The following is a 5,829-nucleotide window of genomic DNA, read 5'->3' on the forward strand; positions in this document are numbered from 1 at the left end:
ATCCCTGCATCCATGGGATGAATCCCACTTGGTCATAGTATATAATCTTGATGATTTGCTCTATGCTGTTTGCCAGTATCTTATTAAGGACTTTTGCATCCTTGTTCATTAGGGAGTTTGGCTTTAGTCCTCTTTAATGGTTGGGTTCTTCTCTGGTTTTAGTATGAAAGTAAGGCTTGCTTCCAGGAATGAATTTGAGAATATTGTTTCCTGTTCAATTTCACTGAAGAGTTTGAGAAGTAAAGGTATTAAGTCTTCTCTAAATTTCTTGTGGGATTTAGCAGTGAATTGGTCAGGGTCTGGTCTATTATTTGCTGGTAGGTGTTTAATAACATTTTCAATTTTGTTGACTGATATTGGTTTATTTAGAATTTTTCTATCTTTTGGATTCATCTTCATTTAGTATTTATTTTTCAACTTCTTTGATAATTCATATGTATCTAAGAATCTGTCCATTTCTGTTGTGTTTTCCATCTTATTTAAATACAGTTTCCTGAAGTAGGTATTGATGCAGGTATTTCTGCAGGATGTGTTGTGATTTCATCCTTTACATTCCTAATTTTGTGGATATGTCTTTTGTTTCCTTGCCTTGGTAAGATTGGCTGTGGGTTTGTCAATTTAATTTAACCTTTCAAAGAACCAACTCTGCTTCATCAATTGTTTGTATTTTTTTTTTTAGTCTTGATTGCGTTAATTCCTGCTTGACTCCTATAATTTCCTCCCTTGTATGAGCTTTTGGTTTGAAATACTCTTTATCTAGAAGCTTCAGATTTAACATTAGGTTGCTTACTTACACTTGCCTTGTTTTGTTAATACGGGAATCCACCACTCTAAATTTCCCTCTTTGAACTGTTCCTATTGTGTTTCATAAATTCCAGTATGTTGTATTGGCATTATGGTTTAATTATAAAAATTGTCTAATTTTATCAGTGACCAATTGGTTGTTCAGAATTATATTATTTAATTTCCATGTGTTTGTGTAGTTCTTGTGATTTCCTTTACCACTGATTTCCAATTTCATTAAACTACTCCCTGATAATTTACCTGGGATAATTTCAACTCCTTTGCCTTTACTTCAGCATGTACTATGAGTTATGTGGTCTATTTTAGAGAATGTCCCTTGTATAGCTGAGAGTGTATATACTCTGATATTCTAGGAAGAAACACTATACATCAACTAAATCCGTTTGCTCAAAAGTTTAGTTCAGAGCCAGGGAGATAGCTCAGCAGAATAAGCACTTCCCTGGCAAGCTCAAGGGCCTGAATTCAATCCCCAGTTCTGAAAAAAAAAAAAAGTTTGGTTCAGTTCAGATATTTTATTGTTGATTTTTTAAAATCTGGTTGAACTATTTGTGACAGTGACTTAGAGATCCTCCATTATAATTATTTTAGTTCTTATTTGATTTTTCATGTCCGTAATAATATTTGTTTTATATAGTTAGGTACACTGGTATTTGGTTTATATGTATTTAATTTATTTTGTTTTTTGTATTTAGTGCAGGTTCTACAGGGTCTCACTACACAGATCAGACTTGTAGTGATTCTCCTGTTTTCAGCTTCCCAAGCAGCAGGCCAGGAATCAAACCTCCAACCCCTCTATCTGCCTAAGCAGGCACTTTAATCCACTGAGCTATCTGGCCAGCCCTGGTTTATACGTATTTATAAATGCTACCTCTTCTTGGATTGTTCCTTTTAGAAAGAAATAGTGATCTTTGTCTCTATTAATCAATCTTTCCTTGAAATCCACTTTGTCTGCAAGTAGAATAGCTACCCCTGCTTTTTTCTGGGTTCCTGTTGTGTAGAGTGTTTTCTATCCTTTTACTTTCAGTCTATGAATTTCCTTTGGAATTAAATGTGTTTCTTGTATGAAGCATAATGCTGCATCTTGATCCATTCTGCCCATTTGTTTCTTTTGATTGGTGAATTGAGACCATTAACATTTGTGGTTATAACTAATATGTATTGGCTTATATTCATCTTGTTATTTTCCTATTGTTGGTTCCCTTTTCTCTCTCTCTCTGTTTAATTGCTTGCCTTGACTGGTAGATTCATTTTATTGGGGTTGGTGTAATTGTAGTCTTTGTTGTCTCTTTCTAGAATGTCCTTTAGAAGACTCTGGAGTGCTAGTTTGGTAGTCAAGAATTTTCTTAGGTGTTCTCTGTCATGGAAGTATATTACTTTTCCATCAATTTTGAAAGACAGTTTTGCAAGGTACGTCAATCTAGGTTAGAGGTTCTTTTCTTTTATCATTTTTAAGGTTGTTTTCTTTTAGGGCTTGAAATACTACACTCCAAACTCTCCTTGCATTGAGGGTTTGTGTTGCGAACTCTGCTGTGATTCTGATGGGCTTTCCTTTATAGGTGATTTTTTTTTTCTTCTAACAGCTTTTAAAATTTGTTCTTGTGTTAAATTTTTAGAATCTAGACTATTATATGACTTTATGTAGATTCTTTTGATCATTGACAGTTGGAAAAGGTTGCCCACAGCTTCTATATTTTTTATTTTTATTTTAAAAATATCTTTTATTTATTTATTATTTGGTACAGGGTCTTGCTATACCACTTGGACTCATAGTGATCCTCCTATCTCAGCCTCCCCAGCGCTGGGATTGCAGATGTGCACCACTACACCTGGTTTCAGTGGCTGGGGCAGTGCAGGCATCTGCACGGCATGTGGTACTGGGCACCAATAGTCCTTGTGTCAAATGCTTTTAATTTGCTTGGGAAGTTTTTCTGCCATGACTTCTGTGACCACGGTTTTTTGAAAATACCATTTGCACTATCTTCTGCTTTTTCATTGACTATGATCAATCTTTTTTTAAGAAATGTATTCAGTACAGGGTCTACAGGGCCTCACTACATAGATCGGACTCGTAGTGATCCTTCTGTTTTCAGCCTCCCAAGTGCTGGGATACAGGGGTGCGCCACCATACCCAGTCTCAGTCACAGTCTCAGCATGCCCCAGGGGTGAGGCCATATGGCTTGTGGTGCCAGGGATCAAATGTCAGTCCCTATGCTCTGCCTACACAGGTGCTTTAGTCCACTGAGCTACCTGGTGGGCGCAACTCTGATGAATCTTAAGGTTTTCTACTTTGTATCATCTAAAAGCTAATGGGTTGATTTCTTGTGGTTCTTTGCCCTTTATAAAATTATTTTTCTTTTCATAATCACTAACCATAATCCTGTCTTCTATATATGATATTCTGTCCTCACATTGGCTCATTCTGCTCCATATACTTTTAATGGAGCTTTTAATTTTCTGGATATCTGCTTGAATCTATTCCATGGATCCCATTTCTTTCTTATGGTGAGTGTTCATAGTTGCACCATTTTCCTAAGCTTATCTATTTTTTTTTTAGCAGAATATATTTATTAGGGGAAAGAAAGCTCTTGTCCTAAAGACGGATAGAGGGGAGGTCCCAAGCAGCTTGCCCACAGCTTCTCATTTTTTATTTTTATTCTAAAAATGTATTTTATTTATTTATTATTTGGTACAGGGTCTTGCTACACCACTTGGACACATTGTGATCCTCCTATCTCAGCCTCCCCAGCACTGGGATTACAGGTGTGCATCACCACACCTGGTTTTAGTGGCTGGTGCAGCACAGGCATCTGCATGGCATGTGGTACTGGGCAGAGATCAAACCCGGGTCCTTGTGCTTGCCAAGCAGGCACTTAGACTGATGAGCTATCCCCCTTGCCCTGCTCTCTAATTTTTAAATCTGTACATACTGTAGAGTCACTGAGCATGTCTTGAAATTATTTCTGATTTCCTTCTCTAGAGTCTCATTTCTCTTCTTTGCTTTTTCCAGTGTTGCCGCTCTAGACAGGCCTGGTGGGTGGCTTTCAAACTGTTTCACTTCATTGCCCTCTGAATTTGCCCTTGGTGAAACTGAAAGTCTGGTGTTGCCTCCTGTTTAATTGTTCTCTCATTTTCTTCTTTTTTAGTTTAATTCCTGGGTTGATGTTTCTATATTGCTTATGACAAGTAGCTTTTTGCTAGTATTTAGAACCCTTAGGAAATAACTGATTTTCACAGATGTCTTCCAGGTGTGACTGAGTTTTGAGTTTTGAGTCTGTTGCAAGATTCTATCTCTTCAATTTATTGGGGATGAAAGGTTGCTGCCTACTCGGCCTAGCCTCTAGGTCTTTGGCACTAGTCTCTAGTAATGTGTGTGGCCTTAGCAACCTCAGTCTTGATATACAGGAAGAGCAACTGATTAGGACAATTATGTCACCTTGGCTAAAGTAGTACAATCAGGAATAAAAATAACATGAAATGTAATCTAGAAAATGACAAACTATGGTTACTAATAATTTGACATCTTCAGCAATTAACCACTAGGAAGAATGTATGTAATGTATTAATTATTGAAACTTTCCTACCAATTTGGTTTGAAACTGCCTCAGTGCTATTTGTTTCTCAATAAAATTATGGAAAAAAATAATAAAAAGAGCTATAGAAGATGTTGCAAAAAATAATAATTTGACATCTTTAATCAAATCTTGGAAAAGCTCTTTCTCTGTTGCTTACCACTCTACCATATTCCCAGAAGTTCATGATAAAATCATATTTTAGATCATCAATTTTTTTTTTTTTTTGGTACCAGAAATCAAACTCAGGACCTTGCAATTACTAGGGAGCCTTGTGCAGCTGAGTAAAATCTCAATTTAAGCATGAGTATACAATTGAATTTTCAAATGACTCTTATAATTTTCTTCCTAAAGGAATATGACTAAGACTAATGTTCATTGTCTTAAATGTCTAAAAACATCATTTCTTCACTCTCACATTTGATTAATGTACTCACCAGTCTCTATTTTATTATTCTGAGATGGGGATGGCCGATGTACTTCTTATGGCTATTGTGAAGCGTATGTTAAATAAGAATTTGCACCTACCACAAATTAATAGGACCCTGAAGACCCTGAACTAAATACATAAAAAAGGTTGATCAGAGTCAATGAAAAAGCAGAAGATGAATGCTCCGTGTTGATGTCCAGGTTTAGGACTTTGAAGGTAGAGTCCTCGACATTTCTTATCCAATACTGTGAGTAAAATCATCTGATACCAATCCAATTTTCATTATTTATAAGAATTTTTTATTTTTTCCCCAGAAGTCTTGAAGATTGTGTCTCCTCGATGCCCTGAAATTGCATGAAGACATGCAGTATGTGCTGACTGTTCCCTCCAAATTCATAGATTGAAATCCTATCTCGCTGTGATGTTATCTGGACATGGGGCTTTGAGAGGCACTTGTTGTGGAAGTGGAGACCTTGTGGTAGGATTCATTCTCTTAAAGAGACAAAAGAAAACTTTTCTTCTCTCTGTCTCTCTGTCTCTCTGTCTCTCTCTCTCTCTCTCTCTCTCTCTCTCTCTCTCTCTGCCCTCTGCCATGTGAAGCAACAAGAAGTCAATCTTTGACTCTTCCCTAAAATACAAAAAAAAAAAAAAAAAGTCAATCTTTTATGAAGAGGAGTAGGGCTCCCAGCAAGAATCTGATCACACTGGCACTATGATTGCAGACTTGTAGCCTCCAGACCATGGGCAATAAATCTCTGTCATGCGAGGCACCTCTTCTTGCAGTTCTCTGTTATAGTAGCCTGAGTGACTAAGGCAATTTTTTTTTGTTTTTTTTTGTTTTTGTTTTTGCGGAACCAGGGATTGAACTCAGGCCCTTGCGATTGCCAGGCAAGTGCTCATTCTACTGAGCCATCTCCCTGGCCCCAGCAATCATTATTTTGAATCTGAAATCATCCTACTGATTATTCTGCCTGTGATTAGGATAGGGTTCCTCACCAGAGTTGCTTTAATCTCCTCCCCTTCTCA

Source organism: Octodon degus, unplaced genomic scaffold (assembly GCF_000260255.1).
Source record: "Octodon degus isolate 3935 unplaced genomic scaffold, OctDeg1.0 scaffold00003, whole genome shotgun sequence".
NCBI classification, from domain to species: domain Eukaryota; kingdom Metazoa; phylum Chordata; class Mammalia; order Rodentia; family Octodontidae; genus Octodon; species Octodon degus.